General features: G+C 44.5%; 2 long non-coding RNA genes across 4 annotated transcripts; one reads left to right on the top strand and one right to left on the bottom strand.

The window, feature by feature from the left end:
- Positions 1–134: 134 nt before the first annotated feature.
- Positions 135–27,843, bottom strand: LOC102122828 (uncharacterized). 3 transcript variants are annotated; one of them, XR_006700328.2, is made up of 5 exons: positions 27,771–27,843; positions 8,393–8,484; positions 7,351–7,470; positions 4,477–7,243; positions 135–1,144 (listed from the first exon to the last, which is right to left on the bottom strand). It is a non-coding gene; the product is annotated as an uncharacterized lncRNA (long non-coding RNA). The 3 variants fall into 3 exon arrangements; XR_012416907.1 differs by lacking the exon at positions 27,771–27,843 and adding an exon at positions 8,698–8,816; XR_006700329.1 differs by lacking the exons at positions 135–1,144; positions 7,351–7,470 and having other exon boundaries at positions 6,799–7,243.
- On the top strand, positions 23,902–27,887 carry LOC135964704 (uncharacterized). Its single transcript, XR_010577233.1, has 2 exons — positions 23,902–25,003; positions 27,702–27,887. It is a non-coding gene; the product is annotated as an uncharacterized lncRNA (long non-coding RNA).

Here is a 27,887-nt window from a genome sequence, read left to right as displayed (position 1 = left end):
CACACACACACACACAATTTATAATACCCTCAGATAATTGCCATAACAGAAATGTGTATTGAGAGAACCTAAGAGAAGCTGCCCGGGCCACTCAGACAAGTTAAGAAAGACTTGCTTCAAAGGTGGAGATAGCATTTGCATTCTCAGATGTCTTTTATTAGCAACAGAAACATCCCTGCATACATAGCCCAACACCTCCTTCCCCAACTTCTCTTCTCTAAAAATTTGCTCTTTCCTTGGAAAATCAACTTCAACAGTGTCTCCCAGCTGTTAAGCGTGTTCTAAAGTACAGTGCTACTTACCAGGGATCCACAGATCAGCAGCATTCGCAGTGCTTTGATAGAAATGCAACTATATGAGCCCTGCTCCAGATTCACTGACACAGAATCTAGAGGAGACAGGCAGAAATCTGTGTTTGAACAAGCTCTCCTGGCCAGGTGCGGTGGCTCCCACCTGTAATCCCAGCTCTTCGGGAGGCCGAGGCAGGCAGATCATTTGAGGTCAGGAGTTCAAAACCAGCCTGACCAACATGGTGAAACCCTGACTCTACTAAAAATACAAAAAAATTAGCTGGACGTGGTGGCACACACCTGTAATACCAGCTACTCGGAGGCTGAGGCTGAATTGCTTGAACTCAGGAGGCCAGGGTTGCAATGAGCCAAGATCGTTCTATTGCGCTTCAGCCTAGGTGACAGACTAATACTTCGTCCCAATTGAAAAAAACAAAACAAAACAAAACAAATAACAAATAACAACACCAACAAAACAAGCTCTCCCGGCTCTCTTGGGCACACTCACGTTTGAGGAGCGGTCCTAGGAGACTTGCTCCTGGTCTGCTAATCTCTCTCTGCCTTTCCTTCTAGCTCTGCTCCACAGTGCTAGCCCTCAGCAAGTTAGTCTGCCTCCTGGACCCTAGCAAATTAAACATCTCAGCCCCACTCTCCTCCCCTCCACTCGCTTCCAACGTCCAGGTCTCCTCTTGAAACAGCACCATCAAGCATTCATCAGTCATTCCCTCCGAACATTGTTCCCATCACAGTTTCTTCTGCCTCAGTCAGACAAGCTGCAGGTGTTTCTGTTTTCTTCCCATAGAACATGCCAGACTCATTGCCTGCCGTCTCTTCAATAGCTGACTGGTTGAAATCTAGAGAAGAAAACATGACTTTTGGAGTGAATCTGCTACAATTTGGTCCCAGTGCTTCAGAGATTTAAGGCATTGCCACAACAAGGTTTTTTCTGTTGATGCTTCAGGTTCATCTATTATACCAACAATCTTACCAATGTTCTTTAAAACTCTTCTTTTTTCTTATTAAGTTCAAATCTGAGACAAGATCTAAAATATTCCTGGTTTTAATTAATTCCTTTATTTTTTTTGTCTGTGATAGGGAGTTTTGTTTGTTTTCCCAAGGGACCAAGCTTTCTTTGGGATATGTATTACTATATAGACCCCACACATTATATTAATAAAAATCCAATATTATATTACATAATACATTGTATATTACCTTTATATAATTTATTCATTATTTATTTATCTATGTAATATATTTATGGTCTGAGTCATATATTTGACTCATTTTGGATTTCTATTATATTAAATTATATATTAGAAATACAATATATATTATATAACTTATTGGAAATCCAAAATGAGACTAATAATGGCCCTCGCATTTAACCACATGGCAATGTGGTAGTGGGCTGCTAGCTTTGGAAATATCCAGATTGTTCAACTGCCGTGGGCTCCTGGGGTTGAAGTCATCATCCTGGCAAATTAGCACTAAGTCTGCTTCTCAACCTCAGAAGCTCAGAAACTAGGTTTTTTTGGCATAGATATGGTGGCTGCTCCTCTCCTAGCCAAAATCTCAGGGATGGACCATGACACTGATGAATCAAACCAGAAAGTCAATTTATTGGCTCACAATGAGCAATTACTCTCTCCGGAAATGCAAAACCCTGGTCCACATATAATCGATGCATTCTTTTTCTATCTATAGTCCGATGACACGGGAAGCCAAATCATTCTCTGAGTCTAATTTATGTATTTTACAACAGGAAATCACCGACACAGGAACTAGAATACTTAAAGTCTGTATGACTAAGACATCTTTTCCTAGAAGGAAGTTTCCATGGGAGCAACATCATAATCTAAGGGTTGCTATTATGAGTTGAATTGTGTCCCGCAAAAGGTCTCTTTAAGTCCTAACCCACAAGACTTTGTGATTGTGACCTGAGTTGGAAGTCAGGGTCTTGCAGATGTAATTAATTGAACCTGCGAGGTGGAGGTTACAGTAAGCCGAGATCGCATCATTGCACTCCAGACTGGGCGACAGGGCAAGACTCCCTCTCAAAAAAAAAAAAAGAAAAGAAAAGGAGAAGAGACAGATACACGCAGGGAAAAGACAGCCATGTGACCACAGACGCAGGAATAGGAGTGAGGCATCTACAAGTCAAGGAGTGCCAGCAAACACCAGAAGCTAGAAGAGCAAAGAAACTTTCTCTCCTTCAAGTTTCCAAGAGAGCCGGGCTTGCGGACATTTGATTTCCGACTTCTGGCTTCCAAAACTATGCAAGAATACATTTCTATTTTTTAAGGCACCCAATTTGAGTTTGTGATACTTTGTTATAACAGCCACAGAAAACTAAAACAGCTAGTTTTTCTTTTTTTTTTTTCTCTGTCACCCAGGCTAGAGTGCAAGCTCCGCCTCCCAGGTCATTGCCATTCTCCTGCCTCAGCCTCCCGAGTAGCTGGGACCACAGGTGCCCACCACCACGCCCGGCTAGCTTTTTGTATTTTTAGTAGAGACGGGGTTTCACCATGTTAGCCAGGATGGTCTCGACCTCCTGACCTCATGATCCACCCACCTCGGCCTCCCAAAGTGCTGGGATTACAGGCGTGAGACACTGCGCCTAGCCAAACAGCTGCTTTTTCAATATGGAATCTGAACGAAGGGAATTAGGGAGACTCCCATGTTTAAGGGAATCGAGCTCTGAGAGCCAATTCACCTTTCTCATTACAGAGAGGACTTTTCAACTGAGACTGAAATATTCAAAGGTCCATTATGTGAGACCCAATCTTACATGGACAGTACCCATGAGATTAGGTAGTACTTATGGGGTCAAATTTCATGCTTAATAGAAATCCCACACGTTGAGGCACATGCCCTCATTTCCGAGCAGCAAATGAGACTGGCTGGGCCTAGTACAATCCTTAAGAATAAGCAAAGACTCTCGAGAATAACTTATTCCATGGCATTCCTCCCTCCCCGTTTTTTTCTGGAAATAAGGCCCATGGACAATGCCTTGTAGCTGGCAAATATCTTAGAAAAATCTCCCTGAGTTTCATGTCACAGCTTTTATGTAGTGGCTTCTGATGCTTCCTTTAGGGGTCAACAGACTATGAACCAAATAAATAGACTTCTTCTTTTTTTCTTCTTTTTTAAAAGACAGGGTCTTGCTCTGTCATCCAGGCTGGAGTTCAGTGGTGCAACCTTACTTTACTGCAGTCTTGAACTGCTGGGCTCAAGGAGTCTTCCCACCTTAGCCTCCTGAGTACCTGGGGCTACAGGTACACACCATCATGTCTGGATAATTTTTTTGTTTTTTGAAGAGACAGGATCTCACTGTATTGCCCAGGCTGGCCTTAAATTCCTGACCTCAAATGATCCTCCCACCTCAGCCTCCCAAAGTGATGAGATTACAGGGATGTGACACCACACTGGGCCCTCTTTATATCTTTTAAGATGACTCTGCATATCTCTGCTCTGATTTTAAGTTAATCTTACATTTAACTCTTGGCAACCTTGTTCCCCAATTTGGACAGGAAAACCACTGGCGTTCCCAAGTACTGATAACACAGATGCCACTACTACATGGCCTAAGGTATGAAGGAAGAATACCAGAAAAAGCCATGAAGACGCTGTTTTAAAAGTTGTTGTGTATTATGGAAATACTGTTCTTTTTTTTTTTTTTTTTTTTTTTTTTTTGAGACGGAGTCTCGCTGTGTCTCCCAGGCTGGAGTGCAGTGGCGTGATCTCGGCTCGCTGCAAGCTCCGCCTCCCGGGTTCACGCCATTCTCCCGCCTCAGCCTCCCAAGTAGCTGGGACTACAGGCGCCCGCCACCACGCCCGGCTAGTTTTTTGTATTTTTAGTAGAGACGGGGTTTCACCATGTTAGCCAGGATAGTCTCGATCTCCTGACCTCGTGATCCACCCGCCTCGGCCTCCCAAAGTGCTGGGATTACAGGCTTGAGCCACCGCTCCCGGCCTACTGTTCATTTTTTTAGGCGTTAATGGTATGGTGGTTTGTAAAATGTCCTTATTCTTAGGAGATGCAAGCTGAAGTATTTCAGGATAAAAGATCATGATGTCTGCAACTTATTTTTAAATGACCCAGCCAAACATGCACACACACACACACATACACACACACAGCTACATATACAGAGATAAAGCAAACCTGGCAAAATGTTATCACCTGTTCAATCTAGGTACAGGATATATGGGCATTCATTCATTGCAGTACTCCATCAACTTTATGTATATCTAAAACTTTTAAAAATAAAACATTAAAGGAAGAAAGTCGTATCCTTTAGGGTTCTGTAGGGTAGAAGAAGGATGGAGAGAATCTTCCTTTTCCCCAGCAAGTCTTCTTCTAGAAACAAAACAAAACAAACAAACAAAAACAGTGGAGTAATCTAGATGCAACTGCTTCAGACTGACATGTTAAGTAGAAACCCATCTTTGTTTTAGACAGGGAGTCTGTAGAAATTATTTATGGAATTAAGGCATTTTTGCCTCCTCTGGCCGGAGCAAGGAGATAGGGAGGAGCAAGGGACAAGGGATAGGGAGTGTACAAGTCCTGAGTTCATCATTTTCTTTCATAACTTTGTCCAGTGAACTTAGGAGCAACCAACCAACTTCATTACGTTCCTTGGTTCTCCACATATAGTCAAAGGTATTATGTATAGAGTCACTAAACTCCTTACGTCTCACGAAGGGTGAATCAGGAGTATCAAATGCATTTATTTTCCATAACTCTCTGAAGAGTTCACACCAATGACTATTAGTGTTCTCTATACTATTAGCAGCAGAGTCCTTAGCATTTTGGGATCTAATCATATTAAGGAGCCAACTCCAGAAACCCCAAAACCAACTAAAGAACTCCATCCTTAATATTCTGTTCCTCTAGAACCACTCCTGGTAGCAAAATCTGTATTAGTCAGGGTTCTCTAGAGGGACAGAACTAATAGGATAGATAGATATAAAGGGGAGTTTATTAAGTAGTATTAGCTTAGAGGATCACAGAGTCCCACCACAGGCCATCTGCAAGCTGAGGAGCAAGGAAGTCAATCAAGTTCCAAAGCTGAAGAACTTGTCCAATGTTCGAGGGCAGGAAGCATCCAGCACATGAGAAAGATGTAGGCTGGGAGGCTAAGTCAATCTAGCTTTTTCATGTTTTTCCGCCTGCTTTATATCCTGGCCACACTGACAGCTGATTAGATGGTGCCCACCCAGATTAAGGGTGGGTCCGCCTTTCCCAGCCTCAGATGTTACTCTCCTTTGGCAACACCCTCAGAGACACACCCAGGATCAATACTTATATCCTTCAATCCAATCAAATTGACACTCAGTATTAACCATCACAGGGAGCAAGAGATTCCGGGCCAGGAGGTGACCTCCAGGGCAGGGCACGAGCAGGCAAGGGTGGAGGCAGAGACAATCAGGAGTGAGAGTGTTCACTGTTTTCCAGGGAATGGGCAGGGGGCTCCTGTATCCACCTTACTGCAGAGAGACTGAGCTAAGGGTACCACTGCAGCACAGATTAGGAACTGCTAAAAGGCCAGAGTTAACCTGTAAGAGGACCCAAGCAATGACTTCTAGAGTAAGACAATGGGTAACTGGCCCTTCCCTAAGGGACCCTCAAAAATATGGGGAGGTGAGATGACTGGATTTGCTGCAGGGCCACAGGAGTGGAGGCTCAAGCCTTTTCCGTGGACAGAGAAGGCTTGGGGATATGTGGATTACATATGCAGAAGGGACACATTTTTGCTACCCACTGTACCCTAACACCAGATGGTGTTAACAGGAAGGCCTTTATTTTGCCAAGTGCTTGGTGGGCTTGTGAAAGTCAATTGGGGACAGAGGCTGATACCTCCGGAATGTTGACCTGTATAGTAAGGCCTCAAAGGAAAGTGAAACCTTCACATTGAAGCAATGAAAGAATTGGAGCACCCAGGAGCCAATCCAGGTTAGAATGAGTGAGAACCAGAGGGACCAGGCGTCGGGTGGTTCACGCCTGTAATCTCAGCACTTTGAGAGGCCGAAGCAGGTGGATCGCTTGAGGTCAGGAGTTTGAGACCAGCCTGGCCAACGTGGTGAAATCCCGTCTGTACTAAAAACACAAAAATTACGGGCGTGATGGCACATGCCTGTAATCCCAGCTACTTGGGAGGCTGAGGCAGGAGAATGGCTTGAACCTGAGAGGTGGAGGTTGCAGTGAGTTGAAATTGTGCCACTGCATTCCAGACTGGGTGACAGAGCGAAACTTCATCTCAAAAAAAAAATAAAATAAAATAGGACCAGAGATAGGGGATGGCAGAAGGCTCAGGGCTCCATAAGGGGACCCCATCCCACAAACTCCCCAAACGTAGTAAGTTCTACTTAAATTCAGGATGTTTGGCATGAGCAAGTCCCTAATGAAAACAAAAAGTGGCTTTCAGCACACCGAGACCCATGTTGCCCAAATGAACTGAGGTCTGTGCCTCCAGGGCAGTGAAGCCAAACATTCACACTGAGGTTTTGTAGTGAGAGGAAACAGGGTGTTTATTTGCAGGGCACCCAGCAAGGAGAATCAGGCAGCTCACCTGACCTTCCCAAAGGCTTGCAAGCAACGGTTTCTTTCTAAAGGCAGGCAGGCAGAGGTTACACGCAAAGTCATAAGTCGACACATGGAGGCTACCTATTGGTTTGACCTTAACACACAGGATATCTTGAAGTAGGGGCTTACAGGTTACAGGGGAATTCAAAAATTTTCTGATTTGCGATTGGTTAAGGAAGGGAAGCTCTATTTAAAAACTAGGAGTTAGCAGAAAAGAACGTTAGGTCTGGCCCATGGGCGTGACTTCCTTCAGGTCCTTCAAGAAAAAATGTAGAACAAGAAATAGCGGTCAGAGTTCAGTCCTCAGTTTCCTTTTTTCTGAGGTCTACGTGCCAGCAGATCCATTTGGTGGTGGTCTAGGTTTCTGAAAAATAACACAGGGACGTATGTTAAGATGTATCTTTGGTTTCTACAGGGAACCAAACATCTCATGGTTGTAATTTTATGGCTATTGTTTTATGCTGCGATTACCTTTTTGCTTATGAAGTTGCTCATTAATTTCTCAGGGATAGCTAGGTGCCTGGAATTTTCCTTAAAGGAACTCAAGGTTTTTATTTCCACATTGTGGAGGAGGGGTGGCACGGCAAGCCCCTAAGAGGGACAGAGACAGAACATTCAGACAGACCAGCGGGCCAGGGAAATCTGCCTCACATCTGCTGGCATACACAGATGTATACGGTATTTTCAAGTCTGATGAGAAATGGCTTGGATATATGTCATTCCCTAGCATAGGCACCAATATCTTCCCAAGTAGTCTCCTCCCACTTTTACTAGTGCCTTCTCCCTGCCGTCCCCTCCAGGGTTCCTGCCGTTTCATGCCAATAATTTAATTACTCTCTTTGCAGAGGCTCAGTTCTACAGACAGCCTAATTTGAGGTTTGCCTTACTCTTAAATATATGTATCATTTCAATGGATTTATGAAGGGGAGAAAAGAGTGCAGAACCAATTAAGGAATCAAAGACAAGCTCATCCAAGCTCCCAAGGACCAAAAAAAAAAAAAAAAAATGGAAGGACGGGGCCAAGGACCTCTTCCCTCCTTTCGTCCTCTCTGACAGTGACCAACACCAGGCTTTCTGGTCAAACACCCTGTGCTGCTGGGTGGATTTTCCTGGTGTTTTCAGCAGAAGGAACAGCTGTCCCGGGATTTGCTGCTATTCCCAGGGAGCTGGAGCTGAATTGTTGGCCAAACTGCAAATGATTCGTTTAAGTCTCGGAATGAGAGACGGATAGGGCTTTCGGAGATAAATAATGAACTCCATGTGGGTACACCACTGAGCCGTGTATCCTCAAGGGTTAACAGCTTAAAGGTTATTGGGGTTTCTGGCTACACGTTAGGAGTCCTGCGTCCTAATGTAAGCTCCCTTCCCCCACATTCTTTAAACACATTACTTCCTCAAGCACTTCCTCTGGCTTAGGGGCGGGGTTGGGGGGGAAGGATGCAAATGTATCTAATCTCTAAAAAAAAACCTCTGGTATTTGCAGTGAGTTTCAGGCTGAAGAGAAGAGAGAGACCTGAGGCTGTTTCCGCCTACTCGTCCCAGCTCAGCCTCCAGAGAACGCCGCGTGGTTTGTTGCTTGGACCCTCCCAGATCCTCTTCCAGATGCTGTTGGAAAAAAAGAAAAGAAAAGAAAAGCTGGGCAGCCAGTGTCACAGCCCAGATGCCATCTCGGTCTATCCGCGGAAATGCAAGCACGCAGCGCCCAGCCCAACCCAGTAGGTGCCAAGCCCTGGGTGCAGACTTCAGCTTCACGCCGCATCCTCTCTCTCTTTTCAGTCTCTGAGTGACTTGACTCAGCCAGGGAGAGGAGATACCTACACATCCGCATGAAGGCGCGTGGGAGGAAGCCGAGAAATGAAGGATGGCGCAGGGCCTACTGCAGGCACACGTAGACTAGCTCCTTCTTCACGGGCAAAACCCCCTACTCGTCCGCAGTTGGAAAGGAGTTCGTTCAGGGCAGGCTCTGCTCGCTGAGCTATGAATGTAGATAGTAACTAGGCGCGTGGAGGTCATTACACACCGTATTCGGATGGTGGAAATTATTGCTTATTTCAGTACACGAAAATGGTCCATTTATTTATTTATTTATTTATTTATTTATTTATTTATTGAGACAGAGTCTTGCTCTGCCGCCCAGGCTGGAGTGCAGTGGCGCAATCTCGGCTCCCTGCAAGCTCCGTCTCCCGGGTTCACGCCATTCTCCTGCCTCAGCCTCCGGAGTAGCTGGGACTACAGGCGCCCGCCACTGCACCCGGCTAATTTTTTGTATTTTTAATAGAGACAGGGTTTCACCGTGTTAGCCAGGATGGTCTCGATCTCCTCGTGATCCACCTGCCTCGGCCTCCCAAAGTGCTGGGATTACAGGCGTGAGCCACCGGCGCCCGGCCCAAAATGGTCCATTTTTATGTCTTAAAGTTATTAAGAATGAACTGGCTGGGCTGGGTGTTGTGGCTCACTCCTGTAATCCCAAGACTTAAGGAGGCAGAGGCGGGAGGATCATTTGAGGCCAGGAGTTCAAGACCAGACAGAGCAACCTAATGAGACATACACCCCACCGCCACCACCACCCCTACAAAAAACAATTAGCGGCCGGGCGCGGTGGCTCACGCCTGTAATCCTAGCACTTTGGGAGGCCGAGACGGGCGGATCACGAGGTCAGGAGATCGAGACCATCCTGGCTAACACGGTGAAACCCCGTCTCTACTAAAAATACATTTTAAAAAAATTAGCCAGGCGCGGTGGCGGGCGCCTGTAGTCCCAGCTACACGGGAGGCTGAGGCAGGAGAATGGCGTGAACCCGGGAAGCGGAGCTTGCAGTGAGTGGAGATCTCACCACTGCACTCCAGCCTGGGCCGCAGAGCAAGACTCCGTCTCAAAAAAAAAAAAAAAACACACAAACAATTAGCTGGGCTTGGGGGTATGTGACTTAGTCCCAGCTACTCAGGAGGCTGAGGTGGGAGGATCACTGGAGCCCAGGAGCTCCAGGCTGCAGTGAGCTATGTGATTACACCACTGTACTCTAAGCTGGGCAACTGAAGGATACTCAGAAAAAAAAAAAAAAGAAAAAAAAATGGCTGACTCACTGTAAGGAATTTTGGAATTTTATCTAGTTAAAACAGGCTCTTCTCTCCCACTTCCTCACCGGTCTGGCTGTGCCCCAGGCCCACCCTGAGTGGTAGCTTACCCAGGTGTGGCGGCGCTATGGTCAGCTCGGGAAGCGTCTCTGAGTGGGAAGGTGACTAGTTGTCTCACAGTAAAGTTACACTGGGCCTCAGTAGATAGTCTTTGGACCCCTGCATCAGCATCCCCAGAGAGCTGTGGAAATGCAGATTCCTGGCCCTATGGCACTCTAAGTTGGACTCTGGGAGTGGCAGCTCAGAAGCTTTAGTATAAGCAAGCTCCCTGGCTGTTTCCTGTTGCAGATTAGGGTTTGAGAACCACTCCTCTTTCACCACATTGGAAACTCACTAAACGCTTGCCTAGTGAGTAAATAAATATAATAGCATCTAACTCCTGCAAAGGTATTAACCAGTCTCTCTAACAAGGATGGACATTTTTGTAAAGGAACTCTTGAAGTTTCCAAAACTTAAGTTTAAAATGGCAGCTCCTTGGGTATGTGAGGAGTGCTGTCAGAGTGGATACCATGACCACATCCCCTCCGAATACTCACATACACCCACTACTCACAGACTCCCAATCCCACGCCGAAGAACATGATCTTGGTGTTCTTTTCTCACTGCCTACCAAGCTTCCCAGCAGGCACTTCACAGACTTCATCTCCATATTCACATCAACGTACAAAGTACAAGTCCCAGTTTCCAGACAGGGAAACTGGGGTTCAGAAAGATTAAATAATTTGCCTTCTTATATTGCTACTAAGGGCCAAGGTGCAGATTCAAATCCATTCAAGTCTCAAAGCTTGCATGATCTTACCACACCCACCAAAATCTATTTCATAAGTTCAAAATGGCATCAGAGGTTCATAAACAATCAGGACAGGCAAGGCCCTGCAGGTTTATCTAGAACAACTTTCCCACTTTACAGGTAAGAGGCAATGCAGTATGAAACTGAAGCTAGCTGATATGTTTTGTCTGAGCTGCTTAGTTTTGTTTAAGAAACTTGAATTATTCAACATTGAAAATCTTGAGATTTTGCATTAAAACTCAGACTTTTTCTCCGTTATAAAAGCAGATTTTTGTAACCCTGAGCCCCGTTCCTGATTCTGTTCATGGTTAACTGTATAGGTTTTGAAATCCACAGACGTGGGTTTGAGTCTTGGCTCTAGGCCTTATTGGCTATGTGACCTTGAGTAAGTCACTTAGCCTCTCTGGGCCTCTTTTCCTCAAGTAAAGTAGACACAGCAATAGTATCCACTTTATACACTGGCTGTGAACATGGGATGAGATGACATGTGTTCACTGCTTAGCACTGTTGCTTAATAAATCTTAATCAGTATAAGCTTAGATTGTGCAGGCCTTGACAATGGCAATATGCCTAGTCTATGACAGAGCCAAGACTCACACCCCGATTCCAGATCCCAATCTCCAAACTGCTTCCACTGATCATCCCTCAACCACCCTCATGCCCCTCACCATTCCCCATGAAGTACCTAGGTAATCTTGCAAGCAATGAAGAAACCTGAGTTTTCCAAATGTCTTCGATGGCACTAACCAGATACATCATTTCGCCTCAAGAGACAAAGTGTTCTTTGTGTAAAGAACACCCAACTGAGATCCAGATTCTAGTCTCAACTGGCGTACTTTACTATGCAAGTTACATGTCCTCACCGGCCCTCAGTTTCCTCACCTGTAAGATAGATAGTGCTTATATCATTGGCTGAACTGTGTCACCCCAAATTTCATACGTCAACGTCCCAAACTCCAAAATTTCAGGATGTAAGTATATTTGTAGGTGAGGTTTTTAAAGAGATGATTGAGTTAAAATGAGACCATTGGGGTAGGACTCTAATCCAATGTGATTGGAATAGATTCAAATCCATTCAAGTCCCAAAGCTTGCACGATCTTGCTACACCCACTAAAATCTGTTTCATAAGTTCAGAATGGAAGCGGAAGAGACACCAGGCACACACATGCACAAGGGACAACCAGCTGAAGAGGGAGGAAGAGGGTGACCATCTGCAAGTCAAGGAGAGAGGCCTCCAAGGAAACCAAATGGGCCGGCACCTTGATCTTGGACTTCCAGCCTCCAGAACCGTGAGAAGATAAATTTCTGTTGTTTAAGCCACTCAGTCTGTGGTGTTTTGCTGCCCTAGCAAACGAATACAATCTGTTTTACAGAAGAATCATTGAAGAGCCTGCTACGTAGTAGGTATCTGGTTAGTTCTTGTCCTTACACAAGCTGTGCCCTTACACAAGCTGTGCAGGGGGCGTGGGATCCGCCTGATGGGGACTTTTGCTGTGCTGAGGCTCCTTCACTGAGGGAGTCTGCCAAGCACCCTGGAACGCGTATGCTGTCTGGCAAGAACGCCCTCTGCCTTGGACAAGACTGGAAGGATAATGACAGATTTGTCAACTCTCCTTCAAGCCACCACCTTCCTGTTAGCACTTGTCATTATAACAAACCCTTTCTTCATTTCAACATCTTTCTTAATGTGCCTCAATCTCTAAATACCAACTCAATCTCTAAATACCAGCTCAATCTCTAAATAGCAACTCAATCTCCATGACATCTTTTAAAAGTTCTTAATAAAATCCAGGAAGCTACCTGGACTCACAGATAAAATTTCTCTCAACGTAGAATGAGTTATTCATCGGACACATTCATTCTAGCTTTCACACCCCTTGGGTGCTGATTTTGCTCATTCTAGGAGCCCTGTGTTTCATATCTGATTGCCCTGACCTGCTCTTGTCCTTGCATCTATGGCCTCTTGTGATTCATAGGATCACCATCTGATCTTCTGAAATTTACTTGAACCTCCAACTCCATGAAAGAAAAAAAGACTATTCATATTTTTGGTTGGCACCACTATGACTACCTGTATCTCTCATGTTGTTTAAAGCAGACATTCACTCAACTCTAAAATACTACACAATACTCTTGAAAACGGAATCACACATCCATTATACAGAACTGCTGTGTTGGCTAGTGGCTGCTGAGCGCTTGAAATGTGGCCAGTCTGAATTAAGTTGCACTGTAGGCCAGGCGCGGTGGCTCATGCCTTTAATCCCAGCACTTTGGGAGGCCGAGACGGGTGGATCACGAGGTCAGGAGATTGAGACCTTCCTGGCTAACACAGTGAAACCCCGTCTCTACGAAAAAATACAAAAAATTAGCCAGGCATAGCGGCGGGCACCTGTAGTCCCAGCTGCTCAGGAGGCTGAGGCAGGAGAATGATGTGAACCCGGGAGGCAGAGCTTGCAGTAAGCCGAGATTGCGCCACTGCACTCCAGCCTGGGCAACAGAACGAGACTCTGTCTCAAAAAAAAAAGATGCACTGTACATGTAAAATAGACAACAAATATTGGACTTGGTATGAAAAATAAGAAAGTAAAATGTTTCATTAGTAATGTTTTAGGCCGGGCATGGTGGCTCACACCTGTAATCCTAGCACTTTGAGAGGCCGAGGTGGGAGGATTGCTTGAGCCCAGGAGTTTGAGACCAGCCTGGGCAAAATGGCAAAACCCCATCTCTACAAACAAAATTTAAAAATTAGCTGGGTGTGGTGGCCTGTGCTGGGTGTGGTCCCAACTACTTGGGAGGCTGAGGAGGGAGGATCACTTGAGCCCAAGCAATAGAGGCTGCAGTGAGCCATGATCATGCCACTGCACTCCAGCCTGGGCAACAAAATGAAATCCTGTCAAATAATAATAATACTAATGTTTCATATTGATTATACCTTAAAATGATAATATTTTGGATATATTGGGTTAAATAATGTATATTCAAATTAACTTCACTTATTTCTTTTTTGTTTTGTTTTCAACACATCCATCACCACCCATGCTGTATATTAGATCTTCAGAATTTGTTCCTCTTACCAAGTTTGTACCCTTTGACTAACATCTCCCAATTTCCTGGAGAGCACTGTTCTACTCTCTGCTTCTGTTAGTTCAACTTTTTTAGATTCCAAAAAGTAAGATCAAATGGTATTTGCGTTTCTGGGTCTGGTTTAGTTTTTTTACTCTTTTAATGTGAATTCTAGAACGTTTGAAATTATGTATGTGGCTCACATTCTGTTTCTATTATCAAGCTGTTAAAGAAGGGAAATTGAGGCACAGGAATGTTGTCAAATGACTAGCTCTGGGTTTCATGAGATTCAGAACTAAAATGAATGACTGATAGCCTGGGAAAACGTCACTAAAGGAATATGGCCAAATGAAATACGAATGGCAGCATTGGATGTGATTCGTTTGAAATATCTCTCTAGCCCTGAGATCATTTATCACTTAGTATCTCCTGAGAAGGAAGCAGGTGCATATGAAATCAGCCCAGAAGATCAACAGAAAGCCGTATGGCATATGAGTCTTGAAGGGTAATGAATGAGCTAAGAATTTTCCATCTCTGATATCTAGAGCAGTCATAACAGAATTCTTTACTCCCACTACCACATCAGAACATATCTGACTCAAAAAAATAGTGAAACTCATATGACAAATATTTTCACTCTGTTATCTCTTCTTTATCAACAATAGTTGGGGTGGTTGATAGCCACTCGACAAATCTCCAAATGATGTCATCTAAGGTTCTGAAAGGATCATTATCTTGTGGAGGGACCCACCTGGGTATGTGCATTGCATCTAAGTGGAAATATGAGGAAAAGATAGGGCGCCTCAACTCATTCTGCCTCAGCCTTGAGGAAGGATAGCCCATACAGAGAGAAAACACCAGCATCCAGTGTGCCAAATGTCACTGAGTTTAGGGGCTCAGCTCCCAGCAGAGAGGTCCTCTTCTCAGCCAGATCTTGTCTGTGCCCTCGAACTCTCAACCTAATCAGAGCCATTCAGAGAAGACCCCTGCTCACCTGTCACAGCCTAAAATGCCTTCCTTATCTGGAAGTCACCACTGCAGCATCCTCCGCAAGACAGGCAGAAACACTGATGTAAGAAGAAGACAAAAACAAGCCTGGGAACAGCCTGAAGAGCTATCAGTTAAGTTTATAGAAAACTTATTGGGTTCTTTCCAGAGCTTGTTTACTCTTGCCCTCATATATGACTATAATGAAGTAATTTATTAGTTTCAGTAGAAAGGAGTGGGGGAGAAAAAAGGAAGAAAATACCAAGACTGACCCTGAAACCATGTCAAAGCAGCAAAGAAGAGAAGGATGATGAAAAATAAATTCATGAATTCAAAAAGCATCACAGTTTATAGCTGGTCGATGTAGTTCTGTAAGTTTTAATACAGTGTTTGTTTTGTTTTTGTTTTTGTTTTTGTTTTTGTTTTTTTGAGATGGAGTCATCCAGGCTGGAATGTGGACTAGAGTTGCGCTATCTCGGTTCACTACAACCTCCACCTCCCAGGTTCAAGCAATTCTCCTGCCTCAGCCTCCGTTGTAGCTGGGATTACAGGTGCCCACCACCACACCCAGCTAATTTTTGTATTTTTAGTAGAGACGGGTTTCACCATGTTGGCCAGGCTGGTCTCGAACTCCTGACCTCAGGTGATCTGCCCACCTCGGCCTCCCAAAGTGCTGGGATTACAGGCGTGAACCACTGTGTCAGGCCCACAATACAGTGTTTTGAACACCAAAATAAAATAGTAGTTATGATCATTGATTATGCTTAAAATTTGATCTTCATATTAATGACCCAAAACATTCATAGAGGTTTGTATTTTGCTCCCTGTTTTCTGCTTTAACAAAGATATACGATGTTTAGAAATAGTTTGGTCACATTTCCTTAAATGTTTAATCCCTTGCAGAGAGGAGCTTGTATATTTTCCGTTCCTCCAACAATACCCCACAAAAGAGGCTTTGTTAGAGAAAGCATGCTTATGGTGGTCACAGAACATATGTCTCAGTAATCCCCGGACAGAAGTCAGTTGTCCCATCCTTAAGAGCCCTAACGTGCCTCCTGCACACTGCACACCATTTGTGCAGTGGCCGCGTGGGCCAGGGGCTGGCTGGCTCGGCTTCCTGAGTCAGCATACTCTCCTCTCCACGGAGCAGATGGGCCAACCCTCGGGGAAAGGAAGCTCTTCTAAGATCCTCCTGTCTTCATTCTTCCCAAATGGGCTTTGCTATAAAAAGCAAATTAAACAGCCATTGTTCCTTTTCTTCATGGCGCTGGCATGCTAACATCCTGCCTAATACCAAAGGCTCCCGGATGTTTGTTGCTGGCCTGGGGATGCCTGCCACTGCTTACAGCAATAAGAAAAAAATATGCCTTCCACTTGGGAACAGAATCTCTCTTAAAAGTTCCAGGCCTTTCTTTCTCATCATGTCCCTCCCCTCTTTTTTTAATGTTATGACATATAGTACACAGCAGAAAAGGGCTTTTTTGTTAGCTCAGCATTCTTCTCCGTGCCTGGCGAAGTACTCCCACGGCCTTACAAATAGGCTTAGGCATCTAATCACAAGAGATCCTGAAGGCCTGGCCCTTAAATCTTCCCCGCTACGTGATGTTTCTCAGTGCAACACTTATTGCATTGTGTTCTGGAGTCCTTCTGAAATACCAAGAAGTCACCCTCCTCCGAACCTAAAGAAGAACACATAAAATACTTTCTAAAAAGACAAACAGCCGAGGGTAAAATAATAAAGCCATATTGAGCCCCTACAAGACAAGGCCCTGAGGGGGAAAAAGGGGAAGTAAAACTTATCATGTGTCTTCAGGCAGATTTTGGTCTCTGCAGAGAGAAGAAAAACTGGGAAAAAGAGAGAGAAGAGAGAGAGGGAAATTGAAAGAGAGAGAGGAGAGGCAACCTGTATTTACCATTTATCACATTGTAATGTAATTGCTGGTGTAATTTTCTCTCTCCTCTTGCTATACACTCCAGGATCTATAATTTAGGCTTCTATTTTATATGTAAACTTTATTTCAAATTCAATTTGTTCTGAAATCTGATATTTATCGGCAACTCACTGAAAGTCAAACCATCCTGAAGTGGCTCATGGGGCTATTTCTCCTAGGAGAGTTATCTCTGCAGCTTCTTTGTGGACCATCCAAAGGTAATTCAGCACTGGCTGAAATTCTATTTGATAAGCTGAGATCCCTCTTTTCACACTTCTGTATAGTCCTATGACTGCCATTAACCACAGAGCCCTCTCTCTCCCTGATGGAATTAATAACTTACCGGCCAGGCACAGTGGCTCACACCTGTGATCCCAGTACTTTGGGAGGCAGGCAGATCACTTGAGGTCAGGAGTTCGAGACCAGCCTGGCCAAAATGGTGAAACTTTGTCTCTACTGAAAAAAAAAAAAAAAAAAAATTCTGGGCATGGTGGCATGTGCTGTAATCCCAGCTACTCGGCAGGCTGAGGCAGGAGAATCACTTGAACCTGGGAGGTAGAGGTTGCAGTGAGCCGAGATCACACCACTGCACTCCAGCGTGGATGACAGAGACTGTCTCCAAAAAAAAAAAAGGGAATTAATAACTTACCACAAACAACTCAAACATTCAATTCATTACTCTTCAATAACCCTAAGGCAGGAATTCAACAATGCAAATAAACCTCAGGAGAGTTCCAGATACAAGGTACCAGAGACAGGCAGTTCTAGGAAAGTGAGTCCCAGGAGGAAAAATATGGCGGAACAGTAGGCTTTTAGCCAAAAGGATTTTCAAAACTAATTACTCTTCCATCTTTTAGAGAGAAGACCAGATATTTTAAATACTAGTTTTTGAAAGCCAAGTGGATTCCTGGGACATTTCACAGTTACTTATTCACTACACCACTGCTAAACTTGGGGGTCTTTGAGGTTTCCAACCTCAGCTCTCACATGAAGCTTTTCAAAATGAAACCTTGGTAGGTGTTTACTGAACAGCTTCTCTCTACATGGTCAAGCGGATTTGTTCTCAGTAAAAGGACAGACATTTCTGGTAAGTAAATGACCCAAACAGGAAGTGAGCCCATGACAAGTGCGCTGAATGTGCTGGAAAGTGTGCAAAGATGAGGAAGGTCCTTGGGGACATAACTCATGCTTTTCCCAGCAGAGCTCCTCAGCATCGTGATCTTCTTCCCCTCACCCCCCTGCAAGGAGAGTCCTGGCAGGAAGGTGCCAGGCAGGACCTGTGTGACCAGTAGGAGCTCATTTCCTAGCCCATGGCTTCTACCTGATGGTGTGATACTGACCAAACTAACATTGTAGGAGATGCAAATTATACGTTTCCTATGACTGCTGTCACAAATCACCACAAACCTGGTGGGTTTTTGTTTGTTTGTTTGTTTGAGACGGAGTCTCACTCTGTCGCCCAGGCTGGAGTGCAGTGAGGCAATCTTGGCTCACTGCAACCTCTGCCCGCCAGGTTCAAGCCGTCCGCCTGCCTCAGCTTGGGACTATAGGCACGTGCCACTACGCCCAGCTAATTTTTTTCTGTTTTATTTTAGTAGAGATAGGGTTTCACCATGTTGGCTAGAGTGGTCTCAAACTCCTGACCTCAAGTGATCCGCCCACCTAGGCCTCCCAAAGTGCTGGGATTACAGGCATGAGTCACCATGGCTGGCCCAAACTTAGTGGTTTAAACAATACCACTTATTATCTTTCAATTCTGGAAATTGGAAGTCAGAAATGGGTCTTTCTGGGCTAAAATTGAGGCATCAGCAGGACTGTGTTTGTTCTGGAGGCTCTAGGGAAGAATTGGTCTCTGTGTCTACAAGAACACCCTCAAGCTGTGCCTTCCTCTATCTTCAAAGCCAATAAGGGTGGTTGGGTCCTCCTCACGTTAAGTACCTCTGACCTACCCTTCTGCCTCCATCTTTTTTTTTTTTTTTTTTTTTTTGAGGCGGAGTCTTGCTCTGTCGCCCAGGCTGGAGTGCAGTGGCGCGATCTCGGCTCACTGCAAGGTCCGCCTCCCGGGTTCACGCCATTCTCCTGCCTCAGCCTCCTGAGTAGCTGGGACTACAGGCGCCCGCCGCCACGCCCGGCTAGTTTTTTGTGTTTTTTTTAGTAGAGACGGGGTTTCACCGTGTTAGCCAGGACTGCCTCCATCTTTTAAGGCCCTTTGTGTTAACATAAGATAGACTAGGATAATTGTTAAAGTCAGCTGATTAGCAACTTTAATTCCATCTGCAATTTTAATTCTCCTTTTGCCATGCAGTATAACACTCACAGATTCTGAGGATTAGGATGTAGACATCTTTGGCAGCCAGTGGGAGGAAGGTGGTAGGGCGCACACTGGTCTTCCTACCACACAAGCAAACCAACATAAACAGGATGTAAGATGGGGAAGCATGCCCTCTAGATTAATACACATGAAAATGTGAAAACACCAGGCAATACAAGGTGCAAGCTTTAAAGTGAAAAAACACAAGACATTCATGGGCAGGGGCCAGAATGCCCCCGTGTGTCAGGGGAGATCATAATGAAATCAAAGAAGGATGAAGCCCTCCCAGAGATTTTTGATCTGTGAGAACTGATAGGAACCTCGAGAAGTCATAGCGCTACTTTTATTGAGTGCTCCTACACTTTCGTGGTCAAAAACTTTGGTGCAATGTTTGAAGATATTAAAAGACGCAAACCGGGCAGGCGCAGTGGCTCACCCCTGTAATCCCAGCACTTTGGGAGGCTGAGGTGGGCAGATCACAAGGTTAGGAGTTCGAGACCAGCCTGACCAACATGGTGAAACCCCATCTCTACTAAAAATACAAAAATTATTGGGGCGTGGTGGCACTTACCTGTAATCCCAGCTACTCAGGAGGCTGGGGCAGGAGAATCGCTTGAACCTGGGAGGTGGAGGTTGCAGTGAGCTAAGATTGCGCCACTGCACTCCAGCCTGGGTGACAGAGCAGGACTCCATCTCAAAAAAAAAAAGAGGCCGGGTGTGCTGGCTCATGCCTGTAATCCCAGGACTTTGGGAGGCCAAAGCAGACGGATCATGAGGTCAGGCGATCGACACCATCCTGGCTAAGACGGTGAAACCCTGTCTCTAGTAAAAATACAAAAAATTAGCCAGGTGTAGTGGCAGGCGCCTGTAGTCCCAGCTACTCGGGAGGCTGAGGTAGGAGGGTGGCATGAACTCAGGAGGTAGAGCTTGAAGTGAGCTGAGAGGGCGCCACTGCACTCCAGCCTGGGCGACAGAGTGAGACTCTATCTCAAAAAAAAAAGAAAGAAAGAGAGAAAGAGAGGAAGGGAGGGAGGGAGGGAGGGAGGGAGGGATGGACGGACGGACGGAAGGAAGGAAGGAAGGAAGGAAGGAAGGAAGGAAGGAAGGAAGGAAGGAAAAAAAAAAAAAAAAGCACCCATAGTTTTCACACTATTTACCACTATTTACTCAATTCCTACCCCTATCGCTTTCAATTCTAAGTCAGGATTGAAAAGAACTGTTTACAGCCCTGACAACTGAGAAGGCAAAGTTCTCACATGGCCCAGTAAACACGTTTTTTTTTTTCCCCAAGAGTTTGCTCATAGTAAATTGTTTCCCTATTAGCCTAAGTGTTGAACTGGATTTGAAAATCTGGCAAATATCTGGTGCCCATTAGAGTCACAGTACAGAGGGGACCTCCCCGAGAAGGGCTTGAGGGATACCAGTGTATCTCTGCACACTGATTGAGACCCATGGACTTCTTAAGAGCCAATTCAAATCTTCTTTCCTCTCATCTGCCCAGCAAAACTTTTTGGCAGGTAAGGAATGCTGAAGTTCCAGCAGACCTGAGATAGAACCTAGGTATGCGCTACCTACCCGTAAGTCAGAGTTTTTCTGTTGTGTTTGCTGTCACTCATGTAATCATCCCTGGTTGCTCCATTCTTCCTATTGCATTAATTATGGAGAAGATGGATTTCCTGGCTGTTATATTATAAACCATAATTTAACTATTAAATTAGTTAAATTTAACTATTAAATTTAACTAATTTAATAGTTAAATTATGGTTTATAATATAACAGCCAGGAAATTAAAAATAATGAAGTTATAGTATAACATATATATGTAACATATAGTATAACATATATATATATATATGTTATCCGGATATGCAGTGGGTGTCAGTAAATATCCCTCTCAATCTCTTCTCTAAATTTTCCCAAATTCAAAACTTCCTTATTTTTAGTTTTCCTATGAAATATTATATCCATTAATCTCTGTGTCTCTGTTTCTGTCTGTTGACCTCTCTGTACTTCTGTCTTCAACTCTGTCTCTGTCACTCATCTCTTCCTCTATCGCTCTCTCCCTCTTTCTCTCTCCCCATCTCTCATTATCTCTTCCCTTGCTTTAGAAATTCACCTCATGGTGTCAGATCCATTTTTGTAGACAAGAAGAGACAAGTACTATTCCAAAGTAGATTTTGGGGTACTTCCTTATCCTAAGCCACCTCATTCATTTTGTCCTACCACTGCTGGGCCAAACAGTCTCAGGTTTAATGTACTTCCCTTTCTTAATATGACTTACTGCTCTGTTCTTAGTCTCAGCCCAAACCGTTGGTCAGGTACTCATCCATTCAAGCCCCCCAAATCAATCTGCTCTGCAGATTTCTGCCTTTGCCTTCTTCTTTGTTCATTTTACTCACACTTTTAACGTTCCATCCAAAGTGTTCTCATGGGAAAGTTTTTCGCCCAGACACCTACCCACTTCACTCCTACCCTTCCCCATCTGGTAAACTCCTCTCATCTTCTAGAATTTCCATCTGTCCTGCAAAATTGTCACAACTACTGTGTTTAACAAACACACACTTCACTGTAGGGCACAGGGATATTTGCATAAATACCAGGTAGCAGCTCTTTTGAATAAAATTCAGAGAAATGGTCCAATATTATAATTCACGAATGTAAATTCATTCAGGAATGGTAATGTGTTAATCAATGCAGGCTCCTCCCTTCTTCTTCAGAGAGGGATTTTGCCCTGTCAAAGAAAAGAGAACAAGTCTAATCAAGATACTCAATCTACTCAATTCACTTAGTTGCAGAGATTTGTAACACTTATCCTGTGAGATTTTTTGCAAAGGAAGAGCTTTGTTCAAAGGCATCCATGCTAGAGAAAGCTCCAAGGTTCAGGAGAGCAATTGAAATTAAAATCAGCCAGAGTGGAGGTGAGGCAAGAATAGCAGAGAACTGATTGTTTTCCGGGATGAGGTGGACAGCTGAGGCAGGACAGGATTTTGTGAAGATCTGAGGGTAGGGGAGGCAGTGCCTGGCTGATGTAGAAATCTACGGTTTCTTTGTGTAGGGAGGGGAGGGAGAAGATACAGCCTTGCCCCAGTGCTTGCTTTGGTTAAACTGGGATGTTTTACCCCACTGTCTGGACACGAGACGTAGCTACTGTCCAGAAGGGTAAAATTATTTTGTTCCCACCTTTAAATGCTTAGGAAAAATATCAAATGGGAAAATTGAACCAGGAAAAAAAACAGTTGATGCCTTGAAACAGAACCCAGTAAAAGTGAGAACATTTTCTTTTCTTTCTTTTCTTTTCTTTTTTTCCTTCCTTCCTCTCTCCCTCCCTCCCCCTACCTCCTTCCTTCCTTCTTTCCTTCCTTCCTTCCCTTCTCCTTCCTTCCTTTCTTCCCATTTCCTTCCTTCCTCCCTTCCTTCCTTTTTCCTTCCTTCCTTCCTTTCTCTCTCTCTCACTCTCTTTCTTTTTTTTGAAAAAGAGTCTATTCACTCTCACTTAGGCATGATCATGGCTCACTGCAGTCTGAATCTCCTGGGCTCTCAAGTAATCCTCCTGCCTCAGTCTCCTGAGTAGCTAAGACTGTAAGTACATACCACTACGCCTGGCTAATTTATTTTAAATTTTTTGTAGACAGGGACTCACTATGTTGCCCAAACTGATCTCAAACTCCTGGGCTCAAGCCATCCTCCCCCTTCAGCCTCCTGAGTAACTGGGACGACAGGCACAAGCCACTGTACCTGGCTAGAGGTAGGAACCTCATTCAATGCTTGGTGACAAGGTCCCTGAGAAGAACGCCCCAAAGCGTTCCAGACTACATAGAAATTCTAGGAGCTTTCTTATACCCAAAAGAGGAAAAACTATCATTTATCAGCAGTTATTATGTGCCAGGCATGATTTATTGCTCCAAAAGTATTGCAATTCTTCAAGAAAAATATTTTTAGGTCCATTTTACAGTTGTAGGAACTAAGGTTGTACTAACTAAGAAGTTGGTAGAGCCAGGACTTAAAACCAGCTCAGCCTAATTCCAAAGCAGATGTTCTTTCATTCTTTAGGAGAAGGAGAGAAATGTACGTTCCTCAGTACACTGTAATTTAAGAGACTTCCTGTAAGAATACACTAGTTCCTACCTTTAGGCAATGGGTCTGAATGCAAGTCCCAGTTCAAATGCTTTTCTCCATCATTCCTGTAAACACTTGTATTATTGAATCATTACTCTTGATGATATTTCAAAATTATGAATATTTAGAATGAAAACTTCAACTGTCAGCACAGAAGAAAGGATTCTTCAAGAGAAAGATACTACATGGATGATTTCTGATAGGCCTTTTGTAAATCACCTGTATCAGCGATCTTGGCTGCACATCAGAATCACCTGGTGATATTTTAAAACTAAATGCCCAACCTTAGGCCTGGAGCTTCTGTTCTGTAGGTTTGGATCCAGGATTAGCAATCTTTCCTTTTAAAAAGTTGCTATGCTTGTGTTGATCTGCAGCCGGGGCTGATACCCACAGACACAGGGCAAAAACAGACTACAGATTTCATCTCTGTTCTGTCACTTGCAAATGCAATCACAATGCAATCAAAGAGAGGCACAAATCCCTGATCCAGAAACTCTTCCAAAGCAACACAAAGCAATCACAGAATCGTTTTTTAAAAATGCAGGCCAAAGCTAAGCATAAACTAGGGCAGGAAAACCACCAGATGTGAACATATTAAGCTTTATTTTAAGGGATCTCAATTGGAAATTGTTTAAACAGGAGCGTGAGTGCAGTGAGGTGGCAGATGGTGAGTGGCCCGAAGGAGAAAGGCAGCCTCCTCTCACAATCCTACATTAATCCAGTCCCACCTCTCTGGTCACCACTATGGGAGGTGCTGTACTGTTTCTTTCGCACAACTGCCCTCTGGCTATACCGGAGCCATTCCCATTTTAATCCAGGCTTGATCCTTTCAAATAGACAAGGTCTCAAATGTTACCATTTTCAGAACTGTAACTGTAACAGTAATATCCCAAAATGTATTATGCATTTGCCCTATGTACAGAAGCTCATCATTATCCCCATCATCAGCCGTCTCCATAAAAATCTGGAGTTTTATTTATTTTTGTTTATTTGTGGGGAGAGGATGGTCTGTACAATTTTTATTGGAAAACCACATGCAGAGACGTACCCAAGCATAAGGACTAACTTGATGAATTTTCACAAAGTGAACACAGCTACGATGGAACCAGCACCTATATCAAGAGACAGAATGTAAGTGTGGGCTGTTTTTGGACTTAATACAAATGGAATCATATATGTACTCTTCGGATCTGGCTTCTTTCAATATTATTCTTTCAAATATTGGGTTTGTAAGATTCATCTGTGCTGTGGGTAGTTCATTCCTATTCTTTGTCTAGGGTTCCAAAGTATAGTATATCACAATTTATCCATTCTACTTCTTAAAAACCTTTTTTTAATTTTTAACTTTTATATATTTAGAGAGAAAAGTGCAAGACGTCTTATATGTATCTATTATTGCACTGGGGTGAGGTCTGGGCTTTTAGGGTGCCCATCACCCAAATAGTGAACATGGTACCCAATAGGTAATTTTTCAGCCTTCACCACCCTCCCATCTTCCCACCATTTGTGGTCTCCAGTGTCTATTATTCCACTCTGTATGTCCATGAGTAAGCATTGTTTAGCTCTCACTTGTAAGTCAGAACATGCAGTACTTGAAAGGCTGAGCTTTAAAACCAAATGCACAGAAAGAAGAATGAAAGTGTTTCCCATGGGCCATAGAATGTCAGGAAGAACTGTCCACTGTGCATGCTGTCTTCATGGATGGTAGTCTGAGGACAGTATACCAGCGCCAGGATCTCCTACAAGAGCTACATCCGCCTGCTACAAGGTCCAACTTCTGGGATTCACCAGGTTAGTTCAGAAGAGCTTTTGTTTTTTGTTTTTGTTTTTGTTTTGAGAGAGGGAGTCTCACTCTGTTGCCCGGGCTGGAGTGCAGTGGCATGATCTCGGCTCTTGGGTTCAAGCGATTCTTCTGCCTCAGCTTCCCAAGTAGCTGGGACTACAGATGTGCACCACCACACCCAGCTCATTTTTGTATTTTTAGTAGAGATGGGGTTTCACTCTATGTTGGTCAGGCTGGTCTCAAACTCGTGACCTCAGGTGATCCACCTGCCTTGGCCTCCCAAAGTGCTGGGATTACAGGCATGAGCCACTGAGCCCAGCCCAGAAGAACTTTTGATGTCTTCCAATAGTGTTGTTTTAAGAGTTTGGTGGATACATTTCAGGGTCACAGAGAGACATCGCAATAGCCTCTAGTAAGCAGAATAGGTGTATCAGCGCAGAGGGTCATGTAACCTGAACAGATGAGGCTCTGGAAGGAAGCAGGCTGTGCATTCCCTGACAGCCCTTTCCTTGAGGGGATGAAGTAGAAAGGTGAAGGAAACATCCCAGGGAAAGTAAGACTTCATGAACCGTGCTGCAAAGGGCAGGTAAGAATGAGCCTGCCAACACTGAGACTGGGAGAGAGGACGGCCTGTGAGAAGTGAGGTCCATTCCAGGCAGCAGAAGTTCAGTGTGACCAAAATGCAGAATGATAGAGTGGGAAGCCCCAGGAGTTAGAGATGAGGCTGTGAGGCAGGCCCTGCAAAGAATGGTGGGAAGTTTAGACTTCACTCAAGATGCCATGGGGTACAGCTGCAGGGTCCAGCCGATGAGTGATAAGAAAAAATATGCAATCCAGAAGATTACGCAAGCCAAGAAATGGACTAAAAGAGTGAGTCGCCAGTAAGAGGAGATGAGCTAGGAGGCCAGAAGGGAGATAATGGTAGCCAGGGTGAGAATAAGAGAACAAAGCGAATAGAAGAAACAATGGATCTCAGGATGCTCAGAGGCACTGTCAGCAAGACCAGAGGGTTCATTTGTTTGATGGAGGCAGGACAGGTGAAAGACAGAGAGAGAAGAGAGAGTAAATACTTCAAGATGATTCCAGCACCGTTTAATGGGAGCAGAGAGATACTGGGACCATTTTGGACTTCGGCGTTTGGGTTCCTGGGACATCCAAGCAGAGGTGTCAAGTAGGCAAGTGACTAACAAGCCTGGAGCTCGTTCAGGACACTTCCCTTCTCCCCATCAAGTTAATTTTGCTCTTGTGTCACCTCTTTATATTTCACTCCCAGTGACATATAACCAACACCAGAAAACTCTCTAGCGAAAGCGAATGCCATAGGCAAATGCCCAGTGGTATGCTGGTATATGTTGACAATTGCTTATTCCCATCCCACCGTCCCTCAAAAAGCCCTGATTTGTAGCATTTGCCAGTTTCCATGGTGTCAATATTCTCCATATGGCCAGGTTCAAGACCTGTCAATGTGATGTCACTGAATGTGGAATTGGGAAGAGATGTGTAGAATCAGTGTTCACAAGCCTGTGTGAACCAGTTCCACAAACCAAGGCACACACCCATCAAACCTAAAATAAACAACACCCCAAGGCAGAGTGCAAGACACACTGGCCCATCAGGCCAACCCAAGTGACCTCTGCTCTCGAAGACCTGTGTCGTACAAAAGTCCTAGAAAAAAATAATTCTGTGGGTGCCTGGGAATACCATAGACCTTAACTGAAATTGAGCTGAACCCTAGTTTGATCCCTGTTCTCTAAAGCAAGGATCAGCACTTTACAACCTCAAAGTCAAATTTGGCCAGCAGCCTGACTTTAAAGTCTGTCTGCTAAGAATAATTTTTACATTTTTTAACTAATTTTTTTTTTTTTTAGAGGCAGGGGTCTCACTGTGTCACCCAGGCTAGAGTGCAGTGGGACGATAATAGCTCACTGCAGCCTCAAACTTGTAGGCTCAAGCAATCCTCCCACCTCAGCCTCTCAAGTAACTGGGACATATGGGTGTATGCCACCATGCCTGCTATTTTTTATTTTTATTTTTTATTAAGAGACGAGATCTTGCTATATGGCCCAGACTGGTCTTCGACTCCTGGCCTCAACTGATCCTCCTGCCTCGGCTTCCCAAAGTGCTGGGATTACAGGCATGAGTCACTGTGCCTAGAGAGTTTTTACATTTTTAAATGGTGGCATTTTTAAATAGTTCTGTAAGTACCTACATAATATCCTTGATTTTGCCTCTTAGCACACAGCCCCCAAAGTCTAAAATATTTACCACCTGACCCTTTAAGAAAAAGTGTGCTGACTCCTGTTTTAAAGAACCCTGAAGACAAAGCCAGATCTGCTTCTTAATACCTCCTGGGCACCACCAAAGCAAGTATTTTTTTTTCCTCTCCTCTCCCAGGCCATCTCCCAGCTCCTCAGACTGGGAAAACCCACATGGAAATCAGGAGGCCAGATTGAATTAGCCTCTCCACTCTCAGGCTCTTTTGCCACTTGCTCCATCCAGCGCTCATCCTGGGCCTCTCTGTCTGCTCCCTCCCCTGCTGGATTTTGCTGAAGCCAAACCACAGGGTGTGAGTCAGGCTTTCCCAGGGCTGACCTATGCAACGTGGAAGTGCAGGGCTTATCTGCCCACGGAACAAACCTTGACTTATAGGACACAAAAGATACAAGGGAGCCAGCAACTAAATCGCCTCTCCACTCTTCCCTCCAGTGGATTGTTCTGAAGCATGATATTCCTGTGTAACCTGTCCAGATTCATCCCGTGGAGTCAAGCACCTACCTGTGTGCCTTGTGAAATAGCAGCCGCTTCAGAAAGCCACCTTCTCCACCTCCTTTCTCTTTCCCTTCATTCTGGCTTCCCTGGGATTGCACCTCTTAATAAAGTTTTAACACTTAA

The sequence above is a fragment of the Macaca fascicularis genome, chromosome 8, assembly GCF_037993035.2.
Source record: "Macaca fascicularis isolate 582-1 chromosome 8, T2T-MFA8v1.1".
NCBI lineage: Eukaryota > Metazoa > Chordata > Mammalia > Primates > Cercopithecidae > Macaca > Macaca fascicularis.
This window is presented reverse-complemented; position numbering and strand designations above follow the sequence as displayed.